Source organism: Oxyura jamaicensis, chromosome 10 (assembly GCF_011077185.1).
Source record: "Oxyura jamaicensis isolate SHBP4307 breed ruddy duck chromosome 10, BPBGC_Ojam_1.0, whole genome shotgun sequence".
Classification (NCBI taxonomy): domain Eukaryota; kingdom Metazoa; phylum Chordata; class Aves; order Anseriformes; family Anatidae; genus Oxyura; species Oxyura jamaicensis.
The window spans coordinates 14,311,621-14,336,852 of record NC_048902.1 but is presented as its reverse complement, the minus strand read 5'-3'; the positions used below and the strand labels follow the sequence as shown (position 1 = coordinate 14,336,852).

At 42.2% G+C, this 25,232-nt stretch overlaps 1 long non-coding RNA gene across 1 annotated transcript in view; it reads left to right on the top strand.

Moving 5' to 3' along the window:
• LOC118172271 overlaps positions 1–25,232 on the top strand; it is a 141,149-nt gene that overhangs the window by 65,406 nt on the left and 50,511 nt on the right. The gene's annotated exons all lie outside the window — the stretch shown is intronic.

Sequence of the window (25,232 nt, the reverse complement as noted above, 5' to 3'; positions counted from 1 at the left end):
AATAAAATAAAATAAAATAAAATAAAATAAAATAAAATAAAATAAAATAAAAATTCCCCCATAAATCACAGCAGGGCACACAGCCATTGAAGCATTTAGTCCTGGTTAGTCCCTTCAGCCTGGTGTAAAGCAATGCACGTGGGGGTGGTTGTCATGAAACACCAGAATGACTTGCTGATGGATACAGGATGAAAGACCTGGAGTGGATAAGGAGCTTAACACAAGCCTGGGAAGGGTTTCTGGCCTTTATGCTACCTCAGGGAGAAGTACTAAACCTAAAGAGGACTGAGAAAAGAAGAGAGGAAGGAGGGAAGGTGTTGTACAATGGCTTCAAAGTGCAAGAAAAGATGAGACTGGCCCTTTCTCAAGAGCTTAGAAGCAAAATTGGCTTCCTGGAGAGAGAACATAAGAAATCTGGCAACCTAAATATATTTAAAGGGCTTACAGCTCTCCAGGGAAAATTTTGAGGCTATTGAAGTGAAAAAAAAAAAAAAAAATACAACATTTGCTAAGATTAAACAGGCCTTATTTATTTATTTTTTTTCCTTGGGAAAAAAAATAAAAATTGACAAAGCAGACAAATGTTTGGCAGGAGACCCAGAGAAAAAAAAAACCCTGGCAGTAACAACAACAACATGATGTGGGAAATCTGGGTAGGGGAGAGGTCCAGGCTGCTTCCCCTTTGTCTTCCACAAAGGCTTTGAGAGGAAAGGGAGATATTCGTCCATGAAGAGTTTCCTAAAGAGCCAATGCTGAAAAGAAAAAAAAATAAAAATAAAAATAAAAATAAAATCTTGAAAAGCCAGAAGAGAGCCTTTCAAAGTAAAAAATTGAGAATTTAAGGCCAATGTGAAGCCCTGCAGATTTAATGTTGACCTGGTGCATGGCAGTGAATGACCGCTGCAGCCTCACCTCAGGCTGGGGCTTACCAGTGGCAATAGGCATGGTCACCATGAGTGGCTCACGTGAGGAAATAGCAGGTGCTGAATGGTTTTGACTTATCTGATCCCTCATTTTGAAGAAATAGGCCGTGGAAATGCTAGGCTGTGAAATGGTTCCTGCGCAGGGCCTCCATCCTTCTGTCCCTGCAACAAGGTGCATGCTGTTGAGATGAATCCATTTGTCTTGGTTCTCAGCATCTCCGCTCTTGCAGCCCACTGGCACAATTAGTGACTTCCCAGCTGTTAATGTGGCAGCAGGTCGTTAAAGCCAGGGCTTGGGCTTTGCCCCAGGGATGAGCAGAAGTAGGGAGGAAGCAAAGTTCCTACTGAAACTGTCTGTAAATCCTGGTGATATTTGTGAAGCAAATGGCAGGTCGCAGAGAACATCTATGTACTTAGATCAAGGTAAAGGTGAAAACCCTCAGTTCGTGTCCGTGCAATTATACCACTGGGTGAAAAGGAATAAGCAGGCTTATGGGAGAAATGCCCTTGCATTTCCCTTGCTGGCTTTGTATGAAGGGCCCTAACTGAAGGTCAATATTAACTTGCTTTGTTAATACTCTGAGCAGAGATGTCAAGCTTATCAGCATTTCCCTCCCACATGTATGCAAGATGGATGTAGGTTTTTGGAGAGTATATTCCCCTAAGATCAATGACCTGGTTAAGGCTAATTACCACACACTCTTGCTCTAAATTAAAAAGGACCTTAGTAACTGAAAGCCTTGTATGATTAAGTGGCTCCAAACATTAACTGTGATAAGAGTGGTACGGTGCTTCCAGGTTTCCTCTGTGCTACATATTTGTCATTCTTTGGACCCACCACATGGACCTTGGAACTCTGTTTCAAAAGTTCTTCAGAGAGAATTAGCAATCATTTTTCAGTTGGGAGTGGACAGAACAAAGAATGCTTTTGAGCACCAGCTTTGTCCAAGCAGCAATATCAGTTGCTCTGACAGAATTTGGTCCCTTGGGGTGCTGGCTGGGCTAGTAAGCATGGTGCTGTCCTGCCAGCACCTGCCTTGCACCCGTGGGCTCAACCCAGGGCAGCCTTTAGGAGATTTTTCTCCAGTCCCTGACTTCATGTGAATGCTGACAGCACCAATGGCTTCTGTTTTATTCACCGAGCAGGTGCAGAATGTCACACCAAAGGGATACCCTGCTGCCTGCCTTCGTGTTTTGGTCCTGCCTTAGAGGGGAGGTTTGCTGTAGAGGCAGTGGGTTTCCTCCCCTACTGCTCACCCTGTGCAAGGGGCAAAGGAAATGACTACAGAGAAGCAAGGCTGGCAGCTCTTGGATATGGTTCTGTACAGTCCCTACAGTGGGGAAGATCACTGACTATAAACAACTGTCTGGTTTCAGAGCACACGTCCAGCTAGGTCAGGATATTCTCTCTGTTCATGGTAGTAGTGGGTGCTTACAAATGAGTATAAGAAAGAGAAAAAAAAAAGAAAAAAAAGAAAAAAAAGAAAAAAAAAAAAAAAAAAAAAAAAAAAAAAAAACAGAGAAAGAAATTCCCTGCCAGCAGCCCTCCCCATTTTTCAGTAATCTGCAGTTTAAAGAGTCCCAGATTGGAGCTTGGATCCACTTCACTGTGTTTAATAAGCCCTTGATGTACTTTTCTTCCATGAATTTGTCTAATTGCTTTTTGAACCCATTTAGACTTTGGGCAATGAGCGCTACAGTTTGATTATGCTTTGTGCATGGAAAAGGACTTCCCTTTGTTTGTTTAAGTCTATGGCCTGATCAGTGTATTCGCTGCCTCTTATTTCTGCTGTATGAGAAACAGGGAATAATTGCTTGCAGTCACTTCCTCTGTACTATTTATGATTTTATATAACCGTACGTACACCCCTTACTCATTTGTTTTCAAAGTTGATGAGCCCATGGCTTTTGATTTCCCTGTGTACAGAGCCTGCTCCGTGCCTGTTTGTTGGTGCTCGCCAGCCCTCTCTGTACCACTTGTATTTCTACAGATTTTTTTCTAGAAAGCACAACCAAAGCAGTGGGCATGTGGGGCATTTATATAGTGTGATAATGATGTTTTTTTCGTTTGTTCTCTATTTCTTTCCTGATTATTACTGACATGCTCTGTATGTCTTTGACCTCTGCTGAGCTTTGAACTGTCTCTTTTCAGAGAAATCTGTAGTGATTCCAAATTCTCTTTCCTAAGGGATGCCATCTAATTTGGAACCCGATGCTGTGTATTTACCATTAAAATTATTTCCCTCATGTGCCTCACTTTACAGTTATCAACACTCAATATTCCTTCATCTGGAACTTAACCACCCACCCTGTAAAAAATTATCCTGAAAGTTGTTTGACGCACATTTTAAATTGAGATTGTTTCAGATCCGTTCCTCCTAAAACTTCTGACCTCTTCCCTGGTGAACTCTGACAGGAATTTTTCCAGGTTTTGCTCTATGGCCTTTTCTTCCTTGAGCACCCATTACCTCCTGATTAGGAACTGCCAGTGTGATATATCTGACGAGTTTCTTGTTTCTGATGTGGTTGAATTGTAACTTCAATTGCCTTTTGGGAGTTGTTTATGATAGTCCTTTTTGCCCTACCCTGTGATAAATTTTACATTGGAATTGGCCAAGTCTGTTCTCTTCTGTTTTCTTCTTTTTGGCCCAAGTGCTGCTTTTCAGTGAGTGTCTTCTTCTTTATCTTTCTTTAAATAAAAAATAAAAATCTGCAGCTGAACCAAAGACAGCTCTTTTGCCTGTGTTGCTTTTTTTCCTTTTACTATTATGATGCTATAAATTTTAGTGAGTATCTAATATGATCTTTTCAATAATTTTCATACCACAGGAAAATTTTACCCTCTTAGCTGTTGATTTTCTGCCTCATGTTTTATGAAGTTTGCTTTCCTAAAGGTAAATGCTAATACTGCTGTAGTGAAAAAGTTGTTTATTTGTTTCTCAGTCCTGCAAAACTGCTGGATTGATTTAAATTGTGTTCACTATTCGCTATTACAGACTGATTCTTAAATAGCTGTCTTAAATCCAGTCCTGTGCGCTGGTCACAACTGGATCAGGGGTTGTTTTTCTTCTTGAAGGATCTCAGAACTGTTTATTCAGCATTTCTATATTTATCAGGGTCAATATATAGACATGTATTAATGAGGATTGCAGAACTATTCCTGCCTGGAACATGATTTCTTCTCAGGATAAAACAGCCAGCTCAGGATAAATAACCAGCTTAGAATGCAAGCAGCGTGAGATCTCCTCTGGGGCGTTTTGAGGTGTAGTTTGGTTTGGTCTGGTTTGTTTGTTTTGTTTGTGATTTTGTTGTTTTTTCACTTGTTTAATTGTTTATTTTCATTCACAAGGCTGTTTCCAGACGTAGATATGCATATTGCATATCTCCATGCTGTGTACCTACCACAGTTCACATGCAGGAGAACAGTTTTTCACGTTGCTAATGCCCAGCTTTTTCAAAAAAACAGAAGTGGTAGCATTTTTTAAGACACTCAGAAAATCACTGACCACTTCTGAGCATGTGCAGTTACATCGTCCATGTTTTTCTTTTCTGCCTTCTTTGAGAATTTCTCACAATTCTCCAACTCTATAAATGGTATTTAAAAAATCCCTAAATACACCAGCCTTGTGTCATCTATACCAGCTCTTTCTAACAGTTGGCTCTACTATTTGCAGCAATAAATAATGCTTGGAACATCCAAGACAATAAATCACTATGAGAATAGCCTGAACCCAGTAGCAAATTATCACAGGCAAACTTACAAATCTGTAGAGACTTACATATTTCTCTCGAGCTCCAACTCAAACGTTTAATATGTGGGCCCTCTGCATGGGATCAGCTGGAAAGCAGAACCTTTCTCTGTAACCCTTTCATAAATCCATTCCTTTATTTTTAGTAGCAGCTTGAACTGCCAACAGTTATCTGTCATGTCTGGCCTGTCTGGTCTTCTTCATTGTCATATCAAAGCACTCAAATTAAATAATATACTGGCATCATGTTTTTGCAAGAGGATTTTGATAAGCACTAAAGGGAAAGTCTGATAGCTCTGCTGTCCTGGAAGGAGAGCTGAAGATGCCCATTATGTACTGGAATTAGCTCTGCCAGCATGTTTCCAAGAACAGCTGCTCTTGATGGCTATCCTGTCCCTAAATTTCTGTAGCATTTGGTGAAAGCCTCTTCCTTCTGCACTGCAGTGCTACCTACTATTAGGTGATGAGTCCTCATGCAGACACCCTGCAGCTCTGTCTGCAGCTGTATTCCTGCTATCTCCTTCCGTGCAGAGAGCCAAGCAAGAAAAGCGGTGAGATATTTCCTGCTATTGACAAATGGGGATGAAATTCAGGTGGCTGAGCTTCTTTTCGCTCCCCTTGAGGAGGTTTGATCCTTTGTTTCTGGTGTTGAGAGTTTTAGCATATCATCTGCTCCCTTTTGCTTCCTGCTCCAAGGTCAGACCCCCTAAAGAGAGGATCTCTGTTAATTGTCATGGAGAAGAAGGGACTTCAAGGCAACTGTCAAGAAATGAAAAGGCTGGAAATATAGAGAAAATACAAAGTTCCCAGATTGTGCTTTATCTATTCTTGGGCTCTGAAAGGCCAGGGGAAGTGGTGTATAGAACCACACAAAACATAATTGTTTTCAATTTTTTCAAGTGAAATGTTATGATCAGGGTGCAGGGTGATCTGCAAGACAAGTTGGCAGAGGATTTGGGCCAAAGATAATTTGGGCTTGCTGCCACAGAAATACTGGAATGAGAGAGACAGAGACATAAAAATGCTCTGCATGCAGGTTGAAAACTAAGTACAATGTTTTTATTCTGTCTGCCTTAGCCTGGCAAGATGCTGGGATAATAAGAGGTGGGTAAGCATTGTTTCTGCTATTGATACAGCATGATTATTTTTTTTTCTAAGAATGTGTCTCCTTGGAGAAGATGTATAAAATTGACAAAGGCAATCTATCCATTTCCAGCAAAGGGCTGCAAAATTATGGGCTGCAATCTAAAAGGTGACGTAGCAGGAATGCAGTGAGATCAGCTCTGGCAGAGGCTTATGATTTCCCACCAGCTGAATTCTCACAGTAGTGAGTGAGCAGGACAGGAGGAGGGTAGCGATGCCTAGAAAGACAGAGCAGCTATTTATGCACTAATACATTAATAATTAACAATGACGCGAAATGAAACAGAAAGCTCACATGACAGTTTAATAGGATTTTAGTAACATCTGATACACTTATGAAGTTTTGCATGAATCCGACAAGGACTCCAACAAATTCCTTTTCCCATTTTAATGGAAGTTAAACAGATTTGCTTAAATCTTAGGGCAGATTTATTAAATATTATGTAGATTTTTACAAACCCACTGGAGATTCAATAACAGTTATTTTTGAGTTAGCAAATCTTTCCTTGTGCTTGTTAGAGATCTTGGTAGATTAAACAAGGAGCCAGGTCTCGCAAATGTTGAAATTTAATATTTAGAGTCAGACTGAATAAACCATGGGCGTATTTTGCAATGACGTGTTCAAGATTTAACAAATATTGTCTCGTCTCAAGAAAATAAATGTTAAATAAGGATGAAGTTAATAAGGTTCAGCAAGACAAGAGCTCCATTTACAAATCTTTTATGTATTTAATAAATACATTTATTAAATGATGTACAGTGCTCATTGGAGATTGTATCAATGTAAGAAATCCATCTCTGCTACAACATAGTCAGACCAGTTCCCAATTTATTAAATGTTCTTGAAATTTAAAGAGTCCACATCAAGCTTCTTGTGTATCTCGAAAGTTCTGTAAAACACTCATGTTTTACAGGCAGTGGCAGCCTTGGGGTTAAGATGTGTCTTCATCTTCCTTGATTAAGCTTCACCCTGGGAAAGTAACATATGAAGGAAGGAAGAGAAAGTCAATTTGAGATGAAAATGTGTCTAATACTAAAGCTGTGTGGGAGAGAAACTTCTGGAGATAGTTGTGGAGGATAGAGGAGCTCATATCCAGAAGTAGGAGGGAAGATGAAGTTGATTTATGTTATGGTAGCTGTAAGTTTATAGAGATTTAGCACAGTGGAACAGTGACCAGCAAGATATAGGGTACTGCATATTGAATATCCATTTTTAGTATCAGGGAAAAGCTATATCCTGCAGATGGCAGTGGGCTGACCCCTTAGCTGCGGTGCAGGTGGAGTATCAGGGCAAATGTGTATGCTTGTCATTTCCCTTTCTCTTGCTCTTTACCTATGATTTCTATTCCTGGCCAGCTCATCTCTTGGCTTCCTTGCTGAGACTGAGAGGTGATGAGTTGTTCTGGTCATTTTATAGTGCAGATTTCTGTGTCCTGGTAGCTGGATCGAGGCTATTTGGCAGACACAGCACTGCAGAGTAAAAATTTTAGTGATGTTTTTTTCTAGGGAAATGTCTTGAGTTCCACTTGACACAGGTAGCTTAAGAAGAGTGCAGATTAAATGTGTAAGGGAACCAAAAATACAAACTACATCATTTGCGATGAGCTCCCTGCACTAAGACATTCAGGCTTTCTCGGAGACTAGAGGGGATCACCTTGTAGCTTGACAGTGGCATCATCCATTTCACAAGTGACTCAAGTGGTGCAGTGTTGGGAGTCCATTTCAGCTGGTTCCTTACCCCCCCATTCCCAGTATCAGTGTGCCCGCAGCAAGGCTCAGCACTTCCCAGTCCTGCTCAGTGTCTGTCTCAGCACAGGTGCTGTTCCTGAGTGTTGCACAAGAGGGGGTTTCTGACAGAGCACGTCTAATCCTTGCTGCCTGCAGCCCATCTTGAGAGTCCCTGACCATCTCTCAGAGGGGGTGACAAAGCAAGGGGACCTCAGCAGGGCAGGGGGAGTCCACACGTAATGCAAACTTAATACAAGTGGGCGTATTTACCACTGTCTGCTGCTGTTTCAGAGCAGATCAGCTAAAGAGATTTCCCAACAGCAGAAAAAGCATCTCTCAGAGGAGATAATAATCTTAATTGAAATCAGAAAACCTTCAAGTATCTTTGTGCGTACAGTAATAGCACGACATTTAGAATCACAGCGGGATTAATAATGGCGAGCATTGTTCTGCTCCTTGTGGTCGGTTTTGTTTGGGGCGGGGGGGATGAGTTGTGCTGCCGTTGTGCTGGTCCCCTGGGGGAGCTTCTGCCAAGGGGAGCCTCCCTCCTCCCAGACCCTTGCTGCAGGAGAAGGTGGGGCGGCATCTGGTTTGCCGTTCAGTGGAGGAATGAGTAGAGATCATGCTGTAACCCCTGGCATGATGGAAATGAAGCTATTTAGCATTCTGCCATGCCACACAGGAAGAAAAGTAAAAGCGCGAGAAAGCTAAGCAGAGATTCAGCTCACACTAACCTTTGCAGGAACAATTATAAAATGCAAATACTATGGACATTTCCTTAACAAAGCAAATCTGTCCATTATCTGCCTCTGTTCTTTTATCAAGCATCTGTTTAAAGAGAAAATTCTTTTCTATTTCTTTTTTTTTTTTTTCCTCCCATGCTCTGTGATGTTAATACAAGTTGTCCATCAGATTCCTCACTGTGCCACCATGCCAAAGTAAGCTGACTCCCAAATGCTTATTGTGTCACATCAGATAACTATGATAGCACTGCTGGGCATCTTCTTGCACTGAGCAGCCTTTTACAGCATGAAGGTTTATGGCAGGTGAGAACTCCACATTTTACAGAGGGAACAGAGAGAAAAACCACGCTTTTTGCCAGAGCTACTCCCACGTATTGGCAGGGAGCCACCAACCAGATTAACCCATACCCACTCAAAGACTGAGACGTGCTAAAGAAATGATCGTTGCTCGAGACAACCGCTTTTATTTCTGAACTAAAATTGTTTTTGGACCTCTATAAGCTCTGGCTACAGCATCACCTGCTCATGACCACTTCTCCCTTGGTCAGGGTCCAAGGGCAGCTCAGTCCCATCCGGTTCAGAGCTTGAGAAAGTAAAAAAACCTAGGTTACCAAGATGCCAAAAAAACACACAAAAAAGGCGAAAGCCTTGAATGCTGGAAATAAATAAATAAAAGCAGCATACAGCTGGAAAAAGCCTCCCCAACCCAGACAGCTGTTTTTCTTCTCGTGGTTAAACCTGCTTCATTCGTCACGGCGTGGACAATCTGGACACCCTGCCCCTCCTGCTATAAAAGCTGGGACTCCCTTGACCGAGCCAGAGGAGCTGGTTCTCTCTCTGCTTTCAGGGATGTGGCTCTGGCAGGCGGTTACGCAGCAGGTGTCAGCAGTGACGCGTAAAAGCAGACAAGAGTGTCTCAGTACTCCCTGCCTGCTGGCCCTTCTCTTTCTTTGTCATTTGCATGATGTGCAAATTATCAGAGTATTTTGCTGCTTTCAACAGGATTTTGAAAATAGATCATCCAAAATTAAGGGCGCTTTTCTCCCCTTCTGATTGACATTGAGCTGCTTCCATATCTCAGGGGTGGGAAATAAAATTTAAATGAGGCTCCACGTTTATTAGGAAATTTTCTTTAAAATGCTGCAACATTCTTGCTTCTAAGATCTATTTCCTTGCAGCAATCAGTTTTAAGAGTCTCTATTTAATTCAGGTGACAGGTCCAGTGGAGTGAGACATGGGTGAATCTAAGACTTAAAGTTAGAATAAAAGAGAAATTGAATGGAATTGGGTTTTACACTCTGCTTTTCACACTGGGCGCATTGTTATTCACATTTATCACCATCTATAAAAGATGCAAGAGGAAGAGGAAAAAAGCAGGAAATGAAATGCCAAAAAAATAACTGTCTTTATATGATGAGCAGCTGAAGAAAGCCAGAGAATTCAGACTTAAAAGGGCACCCTGAGATAAGGCCCTGAGTGTTGGATTTGTTAAAAGGAGAGAGGAGCTGGAAGACATGAAGTGAGATGTGGAAATTTACAAAACTGTAAACAATGAGAACTCAGCTATTCCTAACTCACTTAATCTGCAGACCCAATTATCTTTAACCCATCAAAAAGTCCGCCCCAACAAGTAAAAAGCCCAGAAAAGAGCCCGCCGTGACAATCCCTCCACATTTTTCTGCTAGTGTTTAATAGCCAAGAGCTCTGCTGAGATTTGCCAGCACTAAGAATCCATTACTTTTAACTCAATATGCCACAGTACTTTTATGAGTATGCTAACTAGCACTGTAAATAATTGAAAATAAGTGATACTTGTTAAAATAAATGAACAAAGTGTATTTTGTAATGCAGTATCTTTGATTTTTTTATTGTGTTTGATTGCTAATTTGTAGAATTCTGCACTTCCGAATACATCTCTTAGTCATTAGTGGAACTTGTTCTGATCTGCTTCATGAATAGAAATAACTGCACGGTTTGGATATCAATAAAGTAAGGCAATGCATGCCTACGGGGTATGTCAGTTAAAGAAGTGGAAGGGACAGGAGTTGCTGTAGTTTTGTAGTTCAGGAATTTATCTTGCTTGCTCCTCATCCTCCTAAAACTGGATGGCTTTACAGGTAGGAGCAAGAGGAGAAAGAGATGTTGGGAAACCTTCAAGAAGTCGAGATATTTCTTCTACATAGAATAACAATTTGGTTTAAACTCAGATCTCTCCGGTTTTATTTTTGGTGGTGGGATTGAAATGGAAGAGCCATGTCATCAGTGCAGTTTTTTGAAGGAAGCAGCAGACCGAGTTGTTCCTTCCCTGTGTTGGTGAACACCAACAGCACTCCCACATCTGAGGAGACACCAGGGTGAATGAGAGCAGCTTGTTCTTATGATCTGTGCTAGCTGAAATATAACAAACAATATCGACTCAGTCAAATAAATTATACCAGGAACCAATTTATGGCTGCACCAGCAACCACTCTGGAGCCTGAGAAACAACTCAGGATCCTCATGCAGCAAGCACCATGCTACAATAAGCAGCTTCTGGCCAGGGTAAAGGATCTGTGTATATGGACTCAGTGAGCTAGGGTGCTTTTTTCTGCCTCCACTTTTATTCAGTGTCCATTGCTGCTCACTTTGAATGTACTCATGCCTTCCTTCTGTTTTAAAAGCTGCTTGTTATTTTAGTGCCTTATCCAGTACTGCTGGTATCAGAGATGTTTCCTCTCCTGTACAAATACGGACATCACATTCAGAGCAGACCTCAGCAGAACAACATACCCATTTTCCTGCCCCAGGGCAGGACAAACTGTCCTCATGTCAGCCCTGGCAGATGTTTGTCCCATTTAAATACTACCAGAGACGGGGATTTCAACTGTATCCCTGGTGCTTTGTTCTCTTCTTCACTTGAAAGCTTCTCCTGATATCTATTCTGAGTCTTTCCTGCTGCAATTTATTCCTATTTCTACTTATCCTACTACCTCTGAAAGCAGAGGACAGATTATAGCTTTTATAAGAGCCTTTTTTATGTTATTCAAAACTTAAGTTCCCCACTGAATTTTCTCTTCTCTCAGCTGAACAATCCCAGGCTGTTCAGTCTTTGCTTGCAGGTCATGTTTCAGAGATATTTGATTTTCCTGCTTTCCTTTGGTCTCTCTCCAATCTCTCTGCCTGTCCCTTGAAGTGTGCATTAAAACCTTATGCTGATTGCCTAGGAAAGCCTCCAATGCACCAGGTTTTGTTGCTGCTTAAAAGAGAGCGAAGTCCTATCTCACGGCCTAAGAGTTCTATTACAGGCTCCCACATCTCACGCAAGCAGGCATAATGAAACCGTCTCCGCAGAAGTTGGTCTGGCCACCTTCAGCTGCTCACTGTTAGGACAGAATAAGACTTGGCTGCACTCAGCCAAGCCAAATTCCCAACTAGTTTGAGCAAAAAAAAAAAAAAAAAAATGCTATTAAGGACTCCAGGATTTGACCCTGAATCCTAAATCACAAAAGTGACCTCAAGGTATACCAGAAAACAGTCTATTACCTAAAGTGTCTCCTCTGCATTTTTTTAATACAGGAACCTTTCAAAGTGAAAGAAGTCTAGCAGCGTGTCAAATATTTTTTGCTATGTATGAATTTCTATGAGCCATATGGAAAGGAAGGGGGGTGGGGCACCACATTTCCATACAAAACCTCTTCCCCATGATAATAAGGATTCAAAATTCCAATTGCAGGCAGGATCTAAAAGGTTAAACGTGCTGGCGGAGCTGCCAGTGTCACCCCCCAGCTTCTCCCCAAAACAGCTCATTTTTTCAACAAAGCCAATTATCTGAAAATGACAGGAAATGATTAGTCATGTTAATTAAAAATAATTTTCTTTCCCACTCCTAAAAAGGTCAGATCGTCAGCTGTATGGAAAATTGAGCCTTCATGCACTTTCATTTGATTTCCCATTCAAAGTCTAATTAGTTACAATTTGTTGTTAAAAGAGATCTTTTTTTTGATAAAGCCCACATTTTTTCTCCTCTCCCTTGTCATTATTGGGTTGATATTATTATTGTGCTATACGTGTATATGTTCTCATCGTGGCTAGCCCAGAAAATACCGAACAAAAGCTCACCCAGACAGGTGCATTTTGAGGCTTTTGTGTGCACAACGCCTCGAACATGGGCAGAAGCCTTTGTGATGTCCTTCAGCCCGAGATTTCTGCAGCTTGATCTGCACCAAGAAGGTTTGTGTGGTTCAGAGACAGGGAGAAATCAGGGCCTATCGGACACTCAGCATCGCCCTCCCTGTTGTGAGGTTCTGGAGAGGTTAGAAGATGATACAACAACAAAACGAAGCTCATCCCCAGGTTTTGGGGGAAAGACAAGTCTTGTCCTAGTCCTCTCTTGCTTTTCCATTTTTCACCATTGAGGAAGAACATTAAGCAGAGCTGGGTAGAGCTGAGGCACTTTTTGAGGTTACCGCTGGGCGTCTGCCTGCTGCCGTGACGCAGCACTTCCAGCCTCCCGTTAATTGTCAGCATCTTCCAGCCTCCCGTTAATTGTCAGCATCTTCCAGCCTCCTGTTAATTGTCAGCAGCTCATCTCGGTGATGGGAGCTGCGTGGTTCCATCCAACAGGCTTTCGCTGGCACATTTGCTCAGTCAGTAGGGGTCTAAGTGCATCATCTGCAGGCGGCTTCCCCGTGGTTACATTCCCTCATGCCTCCAGCACTAACACTCTTACTGGGCAGTGCCAGGGCTGGTTTAACTGAGCGGGGTCAGCCTTCCTCAGGCAATGAAAATAGGGGGTCCCACCCCTGTTCCTACTGGGACATTGTTACTCGTGGTTGTCACTGTGCCTGAAGACACCTGACCAGGACCCCCATGTCTACACGTGTGGAAAAGGTTCATTTACATTTCTTGGGTAGGGAATTTCCTAGGCTGCCTGACTGCCTCTGCCATTTGCTCGTTCAGTCCGTAAACTTCCTCATCCTGCACTCGATAAGCTTTGGCATCTGCATTCAAGACACAGGACCTGGCCTTTCCCATGATTTCTGTGATAAAAGGACAGGGAATGAGTCCAGTGGAAAATGCATGTTCTTCTTTCTTCCGTGGAGGATTTTCCTGAGTTCTTGCTCACATTTTCCCCATCCTCTTCAAGGCAAATAAGTCACACAACTGGCAACTCATACATGGAAAGTAGCACGCTGAAAAATGAGCACTCACAATTTGTTTATGTACAAGCTCTACACAAGAGAGGCAAGGCTGATAGGATTGAACAGCTACAACATTCAGCTGTAAAACACTGAGACACCCTCTATGCATAGCGTAGAGACTACCCAACAGGCGGTGATAGTGATAAATACCATCTCGGGAAGTTCCTGGATGGGAGAATTGATTAATGTAATGATTTCCAGTCTGATCCTGGCTCATACTGGAATCAGCGCTCTGTCCCTTTCCAGTTGCCTTGAGGCAACTCACTCCTAAAGAAAATTGCTTTTTCTTTTAATGAGAATTTGTGCTTCCACATCTCCTCCCACCTCCTGTGGGTGCGGCAAACCTGGGGAACAAATAGGAGTGTTATTACTGAAAATAACAGCTTAGAAGGGCTTCATACTAACTCCCAGTGTCTTAATAGAGCCCGTCAACATGGAAAGACCATTGAGTAGCACCAGTCAAATGAGAAACCACTTAGCAGCGCAGCAGTGTGGGAGATTAAAATGCCTCTTTGCAGAATATAAAGGTCAGCGAGGCAGCAAACTCCTTAAAGGGGAAGACAATACATTTCACGCACGAAGGACCTGGCCTGGAAAGATGTGTGTCAGCCACATGAGTCAATAATCTCTTCTAAAGGAAGACGCGTTTATAGACACCATTTGGGGACTTAACAGCATGTGAAAGTAAAGGCAGCCCTGTGGCCAGCCACAGGCTCCCCAGCCAGGACGAAAATCCTCAGAGACAGGGAGCTGTGCCCATTTTTCTGCTCCCTGCTACAACACCTGTTCTCCAGGTGTGGGAGAGCAGCTCATGCCATAGAACACCAACACACCCTGCCCCGCTCTCATTTCCACAACCAGACTTAGCCACATCATGAAATCTCACGACCCAGCCTGTGTGCTGACATCCATACCGAAGGCTTTCAAATCCCTCTTGTCACCCAGCTGCTTGAGTGAGTCTCTGCAGCAATGGCCTCATCGTGCTCCATGAATCTGCCTTGCTCAGCTAATTTGTGTGCTGTAGAGCTCACCTCAGTCCAAACACATCCCTCTCCAGCACATGAGGCTTCATTTCTATTCTACCCAACTGGCAAAATAATAATAATAAGAAGAAGAATGGCAAAAACCATAAAAGGAGCATTAGGGAGATAGGAGTTTTGAAGTTGTGCCAGGCAGTGGTAGCGTGTGAATGGAAGAATGAGCTGAGTACACTTGATGTACCCACAAATAAACACATGGAGGCAAAGGGAGGTTAAGAGTGTCTGCAGAGGTGAATTCTCCTCTCCTTAGCAACCCTGTGAATCCAAACCAATATTGCTAGTGAATGTAGTAAGTCAGAGCAGGATCTAGTCTCCTGCCTCCATTTTCTAGTTCCATTTGCTATGCATATTATTGATGATGGTGATGATGGTAATGATGATGATAGTAATGATGATGATGACAATAATAATAATAATGATAATAATAATAATATCCAGCTCTTCAAGCTTTTCCAGAAAAAGCTGATGTTACTCAGACTGCTGCCAGCAGGAGATGTGGAACAGCTTGCTATGAGAAAATGCTGATTCTGAAAAGTCTGTGTGATTCAAGGGACAGTATCAATTTCATCTGACTTTTATTTAACATTCTGCTTGGGTAAGGTTGAAGCACTTCATTTCAGCATCATCACATTGACTTTCAAATGAATTATATTTTACAACAACAAAATTGCAATGAGGAAATTTGTAAAAGCCCCGATTTCATTACACGAGAAATTTTGAAATTCTAGGGTTCTTTTTCAGAAATTGCTCAGCCTTTTCTGAAATTTCTCCGCAATGGAAAGAGTAGAAATTGCAGTGCTCAGGGAGCTCTAGCTGGAAGCCACTGGCTGAAAAGAGGCAGTAACATTGAGAGTGAGCTTGCCTATTCATGGGAAAATAAAATGAGAAGGTTAAGCTTCTGTGGGATGCAGGAATCAGCTGTCCTGAGGACAGCTACATCTATGACCGTGTTGTTCACCAGCCTTTTCAAGAGCCCACCTTCCTTCTAGAGCTGGATGAAGGTTTCTCAACAGACCCAGTCGTACAAGCTGCCCAGAGCTCTGCTGTTGGGAAAGCAAATCACAGACTCTTCACTGCCCCAAAAGCACTGTGCCAAAACCCAGTACCACTCTTGAAGCTACTGTCAGGACACAACTTCTAACTCAGTGCGTGCTGGCTTGCTGCTGTACCACTGACCTGCTCTGCATCCTCTAATGAATTACTTCATCTCTGCCTTCTACCCACCTTCCTCTGCTTATGTTCAATTTAGCTCTTCCTGAGGGCAAGAACTCCAGGTGTCTCTTTAGTGTCTAACACAACCTTGGTTAGCTCTTCTAGGCAGAAATGTGTTACAGATAATAAACTTCAGCGCTTGGATGATGAAAATAGCCTGCAGTCTTCATTTGACATTGCGCTCAACATGAGCATATATGAGATCAGACCTTGCATTATCTTGATCTTTGCAATGGGTTTTGTTGCACTAGGAACTCAGTGAAAACCATAAAGCTAAGACATGAAATGCTGCTGCCTGCCTTTATCAAATCTTTGATTTGGATGTTAAACCATGTGAAGACTGCACACTCATTGTAAATACATTAGGGAGACAAAACAAAAACATCTAGAGGAAATGGTAAATGGGTAAAAGGCTTCTGAATTTTTTAATAACGCATGCTCTGTTTGAAGGGTTTGCTGAGGATTTTGTTTATAATCCCACTGCAAATAAAGTACTCTGAAATAAAAGCTGTTTGGTCCTTTCAAGCTAACAGCCCTTTGTTTGCAGCACATTAATGGAACAATTTTTAAATAACGACTTATTTTTTATTTCTCTTGAAAGATGCTTTTTTGCAGTCAGAAGCTGGTTCTTTTTTCTCAGTCTGCACTCTGATTCATTAGTACTAGTTGCATACAACTTGTAGAGGTTTATTTGTTCAGTTAGAAATGGGACATTAACATTTTAAGAGAATGATGCATAGCTTTTAGAGATAATATTCTCTCTGCCCTATTCTGCTGATGCTCTCTTAGAAAGTGCAGAATGCCACAATCTCTCCTTCAAAAACGATGAGTTTGTTATAAACAGTTTATCACTTGGGCCACTCTCACTTTTTTCTGATAAACATACTTAAAATTTTGTGCATGCATTTGCTATGCAGAAAAATTGGAGACTGTCAATATTATGCAGAGTCAAGAAAAAATCTGGCAGGTCATGAGCCTTATCTGTCCCACCCCCAGAACCTTTTCAGAGCTTTTCTGAAGGCAAGCCTTTAGAGCCCTTTCACCTTGTGCATCTCAGTCATGACCTGGAGCAATCACTTATGGCCAGGTCTGATATCCTATATCTGAGTGCCAGCAGTCGCTGTAGCTCTTGTTCCTGAGCACGGATGATATGCCAGGGACATATATAAATATTTATATATCCTGTTGCTCTGTGAACAGTTCAGAGTGCAAGCTATCCCTTATTTTCCTATTCACTTTCTAAGCGTTTTGGACACTCGAGTAGGAGTTAAGCATCTAAGTCACTAAAATACTACCCCACTGAGGCAAGAATGAAGTTCTTCATTACATGCAAAATATTGCACTGAACGGGTGTTAAGGCCGTAAAATCAAGTGTTTGTAAATTAAGCCATGCCACAATTACAATTTCCCACTCAATCTGAAGGTAGTCCACTGGAAATATAAGCGCTGTGACACGCCATGTACTTTGTACTGTCTTCTGCTGCTCTTAACTTGGCTAAATATGGGTAGGTGAGATATAGGAAAAACCTTCTGTTTCTGATACAGGATGATTTCCTCACCAGATGATTACATTCCTGTCTCTGCTGCAGAGTATATGGGCTATAGAATTTTTCCATGAAATTACCACTACAATTTCTTAACATCAGTAAAGCAAAGAATTTCTACCACATCAGATACTTGTAAATGACTGGATTATCTGGAAAATAGCAGCAAAACAAACAAGCAAACAAACAGAAAAAAAAAATGAAAAAGGCAAACTCATCTAGCAATACATCAGGCACCTAAATGGTTTGCATTAAGCCATGCCATATGCAGCTATTGCCCTACCTACCTATGACTTTTTGGCCCAAGTATTTACCAGAATATAAGTATTTCTAGCTCCTCTAGTCCTCTTTCAGGAATACTTTTTCATTTTGTCTCTAACTGTGGCCCGTGCAATGCTCAAACCCTGGAAATCTGCTGGCAGCAGCTAAGGCACATCTTTCCCCTCTGTGCTGTGGTCTTGATAACCAGATTTCCCCCTGCCATCTTCCCACTCTCAAATACCTGGTTACATCTGCCAGGGTTAATTTTTTCAGCCCCTTGGGCCATTTGACACCAGGCATTGCAAGAGGGGGGCAGAGCTGGCCAGAACTGGTAAACATGGGGCAATTTGAGTCCAAGAGCTTAGCCTGTGATTGGGGTTGCGAGATGTCAACGCCAATCCCAGATCTGCCAGCATAAGCTTGCACCTTCCTGGGCAAACCACACATTTTTCTGTGACGTCTTTCCCTTAGCACTTAGGTCATGGGCTAGCATCCACCTGGTTTTGTAATCCACTGGAAAAAATGTTGCTGTATTTGCTAAAATGATGACCACAGACACATATTTGCTATTACATGCCTGCATTTTATGTCCAGAAGTCACAGCTGACAGTGTTTTAAAATAAAAGGATAAGAGTGTTGTACGCCAGGTTTGGGAATGATCTGGAGTAGTAGGAGGAGGTGCATGGCATCGTTTATGTGAGTAAATGTAGTATTCAAATGCATGTTTATTCAGAATGGTTCAACAGTAAACTAAATTGAATGCACCAGCTACCTGGCAACAAAGGGACATTGAAGGTACAGAGAGACCAGATTTATCAGGCTGGACAGATTCAGGCAGAGTAAAGAGAATGAAAATGAGGTTCCCATGAATTTCCTGGCTTTTATCAGCTTGTGTCATGCATAGTCCTAGTATTAACTGAATCTACATTTGTATCTGTTATCATCTATTTGGGTGACCGAGACTAGTAATTAATAATAATAGCAACAGGAATAATGCTGCTTTCAGAGCTGAAAAATATCTGACACTGATTAAACTGCAAATCTAAATAATTGATATTAATTACATGAAGTTTTCAGCAATAATCTGCACAAAAGAACTCTGAAATTAGAGGATTAGAAACCAGAGATAATACTCAGCAGCTGGTCCAAAGGCATAATGCAGGCGTGTAGGTGACGTGATACCAAGGGCTATGATTCATAGAGCTCTTCATCTTCCTTAACCCATGTGAAACTAGCATTTGCTGAAGTAAGATGTCCAGGCTGGCAAAAAATAGATTACTTGTTCCACAGCATGTTGGAAATAAAATCATCTCAATTTTCTGTCTTTGAACAAGGAAGCATTTCTGGAAGTCTTGCAGTTTTATGATTTTGGGCCCTCATTTCCACTCCCAATTTGCAATCTCAGGACAATGTATACACCGTCAAATACCACCCCAACAAGGTGCAACCCAGCAATTAATCCAAATATCATGGAGATGGATTGCATCTCAAAACCACCACCACAAACAAAATTTTAATATTTATTTTCCCTGCAAAGACACTGGCTTGTGCTAAATCTGCAGCAGTGGCAACCTGGTGGATAGATGTCAGACACCAGCTGAGCATCTGGCCCCTTATTGTATTTTAAATGATACACATTTATAACTGTAAAGCAGACCGACAGGCGATACTGTCTAACATCACCATCACTAATAGCTCTAATAGCTCATGTATCCACAGCCTGCTCCAACCTGTCCCATCTCAAAGCAATTTTGAGACAATGGGCTCATCTCTTCTTAGATAGATATAAATGAGATAGATAGAAAAGGCACAATTCCCTCCAGCACAATTAAATGACACTGCTCCCCCTTCCAACTTGAACCACCACGCTGCAACTACTCGTATTATTATTATTATTATTATTATTATTATTATTATTATTATTATTATTTAAAGTGATTCAGTATTTTTAGGAAAAAAAAATGCTGAAATGTGCAAATATGCAGGTATGGGGCTGTGCAAATCCATCATCTGCTAAGCCTTCCTGGTGAGAGCGCAGTTCCCCTCAAGGCCAGCATGAAGAACTGCCTTTGTTGTGGGGAAGGCCCCAGGGCACAGGCAGTATTAACACATCTTTACCAAAGTCCGTACTAAGGCTGCCTTAGCCCCAACAGTTTTGAAAGCTTGATAGGAGAGATCTGCCAGTATCCAGCCCAGTACCTACAGGTGCTCTGGAAAGGGGTGTACGAAGGCATCCAACTATTTTTCTCCTTGGGCTGGGAGTGATGGGACACTGGAATTGGCCTCCTCCCAGCAAAGCAGAGGCCTAGAAATGCTGTTCTCCAAGCGAGAAGGAGGAAAGAGAAATGGGGCTGAAGTAATAAGCACTGGGAACCCCATGGTATGACATGGTTTGGCTCTTTCCAAACTTAATGCAGTTTTTATATGTTGACATAAAAGAGCACATTTTCTGACTCCCCTCAGATAATTACCTGATAAACCCCCACTTTTGGAGTTGGTCCGAGCCATCCATTATACCACTGCCATGAACTTTATTTCATACCACACCAGGGAGGAGACAGAACAGTTGGAGTGCTCAGACTTTACATGTAATAACTGGTCATAAAAATCAATGTAAAATTTAATGCAAAAGGTCTGTGGGCACCCAACCATTGGAATCCAGTGATAAGGCAGATGGAGAGCAGCACTATACTTTCCAGCAAGTAGTATATTTTCTTTAATGTCCCTACATTATATGTAATGCTGTTGCTGTTTTGTCCATCTACATACTAGTTAAATGTGCTGCAGCCACGATATTTATGTCTCTGGGTGGTTTTTGGTTGCAGTTTCCTCTTGGACACGGGGAGCATTATGAATTCTGGATGGATCACATCACAGGACCTGGGAAAGAGAGAAGAAATGTCTTTCTGCCATTTCCTTTGTTGCTCCCTGATTGATATGCAGCTTGTAGTCCTGCTGTGCCCTACTCTTCATGGAGGGACTGGGAACAAAGTGGTTGTGAGCTGTGGGTGCCTGACCTAGATGGTCCCAAAGAGCAAAGGTTGCATTTACTTGCAGTGTGGGTGTTGTGTGTATTGCCCAGACAGTCCCCAAAGAAGTTTGGTGCTCACGCAAATAATGTCATAAATTTAAATAACGGCGCTGGTCAGCCAGAGGGTCCTTCCCAACTCATTAGCTGCTTCGCAGTGGAGAGGAGATGGAAATGGATCCTTTGATCCACCTGAAATATGTAAAGAAATTAGAAAAGACTAGAGGGTCACTGACCTTCGCTTCCAGCTTCACATGAGCAGGCAACGGGACGCTGAAGTCCCAACAAAGGGATATGTCTCTTCAGTTGCTATCTGTCCTTCTTACTCAGCATGCTGTTTTTCACACGCATTCCCACAGGAGTGAGGAATGAAGAAGATTGTTTGTTTATATCTTTTTTGACACGCACAGGTGTTCAGATCTAAGGAACTGAGAGTAGAAAGAGAGTTAATGGTCTGATGTGTCCGTAAAGGTGAAGAAGCAGGAGTCCTGCTTTGGTGGTAATGTTCAGAATTACATTGTTCCTAACCATTTTAGCAACAGGTTTATTTCAAAAATTGGTAACTCATAGAATGAGTCATTCTATTAGCTTTCTTTTAGATATACAGCTGCAGTGGCTGTGCATGAAGTGTATTAAGTCTGGGGCATTTTCTTTTAGTTCTGGTAGCTGCTATTGATTTTACCCTGATAGATACTTGGCTCCAACATACGATGAAAAATCATTTAAAAGAAAAAGAGAAAAGAATTCTTAATTCCTCACATCTGTGATTCAAAACGTCTGCATTTGGATGTCACAGCAAAATTCCAAGAAAAAAAGATTGGCCAGAAGAATGGGGGTCATTGCAAAGAGACTGGAAGATGAAGGAACTGAAACAGGATTTTGTGAAGCCATTTTAGAGTGCAGCTAAAGTACTTCAGAGTATTTATTAAAGCAAACAATTATGCCATTCTGTACTGTTTAAGGTTATTATAGAACTTGTATTAGAAGAGTAATTGCCTCTGGATGAGCATATGGCTTCATCTGCTGGTAAAAAAAGAGACCATTTCCATAGGCTAATGATTTCTGTATAAGAACTGGGCTGCAATGATTCAGAGAATGCAATAGATGAGTTTTCAGGCATAACCAGAAAGTGATTAGGTAAAAGTCTGCCTCATATGGAAATATGAGTGTGAGACACAACAGCATTTGCTCTTGGATATGATATATCAGGGTGTGTTACATGTATTAATGGAGATGAATATTTATCTATACATATGTGTATCAATGTCACCTGTGCACACCTTTCCTGCAGGTGCAAATGCCTACCAGGCTTTGCCCATTGCGCTCAAGCAAAATGATAAATTCTGAACCTTGAAAAATGCACCTATCTGCCCACCTCAGCACATCCTTCTGCTGCTGGTCAGAAAAAAAGAAAAAAGAAACAAAAAAGAAAAAAGAAACAACAACAAAAAAAATAAAAATAAAAATAAAAACAGCTCAGTAAGTTCTCCCTGCTGTAATAATGTTTTGCACTCTGAGATGAGTTGAAGCCCCTTTGAAGATACTCCTGAAATCACGAGATCAGTTCAGGCCACCTTATCTGTAATGGATAAAGGCAAGCATCTGCTGCAAGTGGTATTGAAACTCCCTTCCAAGGTGTGATTTAAAAACTTCAGACAGCCTGCCTGGAGTTATACCAGAATTAGCAAATAACGTCCCCATTTCACAGAAGGGTAAACTGGCTGACAGAGAAGCTGGCTGGATTGCTGGTTATTACAGAGTGAGTTAGGAGCAGAGCTAGAGAAGGGAGTGGAGAGCAGCCTACGGCTTCATTCCGAGCTTCTGTGGGTGGAACAGCAGAGGGAGGAAGAGAACAGGAGGAAGAGGAAGCAGAGGGGTGGCAAAAAATCAAGGTACTATCCAACTTCCTAACTTGTGCTCGGTACTCGAGCACATTGCTGAGGGTTGTGGCTATGCTGAGAACACCACGTGGTAAGTACATCGGGGCACTGCCTCGGAAGAGGCTGTAGTGATGAAAACTCGCTGGAGAGCTGCAGATAGAGGGGAGCACTGGGAAGGAAGCCAGCACCTCAGGCACTGGAAAGCTGGGGCTGTCCAAGTGACATGCACAGTGAGAGCCAGCGGGAGTCCTGTTCGTGGGGCTATTTGTCACGCTAAACTAGATTATCAGGAAATAGAAGTCCAGCCTATATGTTTATAAATCCTTCCACATCCCTGCTCCAGGGCTGTGGATGTGACGTGCAGGCATCTGGCAAGGAGGTTACTGAGTCAAGAAAAGCAAGGCTCCAGCCACTCCCTGTCCAGAGGAGGGTAAGCACTTTGGGGCTGAACTCTCCTTGTGGTTGAGCTCTGCCTAAATTATCTGTCCCCCACTGTTCTCATTCACACAGAGTTCATCTGGTCAGCTGCAGACTTTCACATAAGTGAGCTGGGAGCCTGCAGAAGTCCAGGTTGTCCATGGCTGCCATCAAGCCTTCCTCCCACTGAAGGCACTGCCACCAGCACAGGCAAATGCCTGTCTCTATCATCAGCTACTGTTAGTATTGAGATGCGTTAAACAGAACTCACGGAATATAATCATCTCAATTGATGCTGAATTTGAAGTTTCCAATATTAAATAAGCATAGAGACACGCAGTTCAGAATTAGATTCTTTTTTTTTTTTTTTTTTTTTTTTTTTAATTGCATAGTTTATCTGAAGTTGGTGTGGAGAGAGCCTGTTAATTCTGCTGGTCTCATGCTCCGGAGTTTTTTCTGTCAGCCAAAGGCCCTCTAACTGGAGGTGTCCTTCTGCGAGATGTCTCCGAGGAGCACTGCAAGGATGCAGTGCAGAGACAACCCTGCAAGGCCAAGCCATCTTCACGGTTATGGTTCTGCTTCTCAGATAAAACCAGGGCTCCAGGATGGGAAGTAATAGGAGAAAAAATATGGGCAAGGTCAGAAGACAGCAGAAAAATTGCCATAAGTCAGGGCAAAACACTGGTTGCTGCTGGGTGGCGGTGCTGGTTTTTGTGTTCGTGTCCCACCAAGCTCTTTCCACACCTGCTGACATCTAACCAAAACTGTTAAATTTTGTGTAACATCCCACTTAGTTCTGCCAGACCTCCACAAACAGAAAGGGACGGGTTGAGTGCGAGCAGAGGGATCACGTGTCTTGAGTGATGACCTCGATTCATTACTTTGCAACACAGCCACCGGCATCACACGGGGATAGGAAGCAGGGTGATGAATCAGGCCCAGTGCTTGCTGCGAGTTCAGAATGCTGCCTGGTTGGCAAAGAGCTCTGAAACCAGTCCCAGTGCTGCGCGAGTAGCTTCATTACTCTTAAGTGCTATATTTACTGAATAATTTGGACCAATCACTTTCAGGTTCGTTAGTCCCGATTGTTCACTATTCAGATCGTTTCATATGTTTCTCAAGCCACGTGGTTTTGTTTGTTTTTCTCCAAAAATGAGAGCAATGGGTAGAAAAGTGCTAATAACAAACAAAGCACTTTCTGGAAAGTTGTTTGTTCTTTTTTAACTGAATAATGACCCAAACAAAAGCTCATTAAGCTCTAGGGGTTTGGGAACATTGTTTGGATGCGCTGGAGATCTCTGAGCATTTGGGGAAAGTAAAACTAGAAACCTGAGTTAAGGTGATGAGAATTTATTCTCTCAGCTCAACTTAAAATTACATTCAGCAATCTTGAGCTGTGTCCCCCAGCTCCACATCAGACAAACATGGGTGCAAATGCCTCCTGTGATGTTGCCGTGTAGGCTAGTGGACCTCTTCTGCAGCTAGCCCAGTTTCAGGATAGCTGCAGCCACACAGATACAGGGAAGCAGCCTGGCCTGATGCAACTCAAGTCTCCTAGCTCATCTCCCCACTACACCAACCTCCATTCTCATCCACTATTTCTCCACCCAGCTCCTTGGAGGATCAGTCACCCGACCTAATTCTTCATTTACTCCTCTTTCCTTTCTCCTCTTCACCTCTCTCATTTGCTTCTCTCCACTGGGACTGTTATTCCATTCTATTTTGGTTTTAGGTCCAACACCTAAACAATAAAAAATGACATGCAGCAAATAAGTGCTTTACCCAGAGCCTAGAGGGTGGTTAAAATCTAAATGAAAACAATTTATAATAAAAGCTCCAAATCTACTGCCATTTAGCAAAAAAAGTTGAAACAAATGATCCCTATAAATCATGCTAAGATTTGTTAAGGATTTTCAAGCCACATGTATTGCTTAATTATGGAAAAATAATATGCAAGGAAAATGCTGATGATCGCTTTTCGAAATATATTCTTGAATGTCGCACCAGGCTTCTTGGCGGTAGTTTCATTCACCTGTGTAGTACTGTACCACAAAAAGGAGATAAAAATCAGCCATGTGGTTAAGGGAAATCATTTTCATTACAAACTGAAAATTAAGATAATATATGGAACCAATAAGACAATATCATGAGCATACCAGTATCAGAACCATTACCTACACAGACTAAGCATTGGAAAGTTGGAGATTTTAAGGCCACGAGAGGGTCTATAGCTCTGATTGTCCGTGTAACCCTGGCCAGAGAAATCACCTCATGCTCCTGTGTATAAGGCCCAGCTTATTCACATGCTGCAGGAGAAGAGAGCTGAGGAGGGTGAGTAGATCAGAGCAGGAGAAGCAGGAGGAGGGTACAAAGTGGGATCCCAA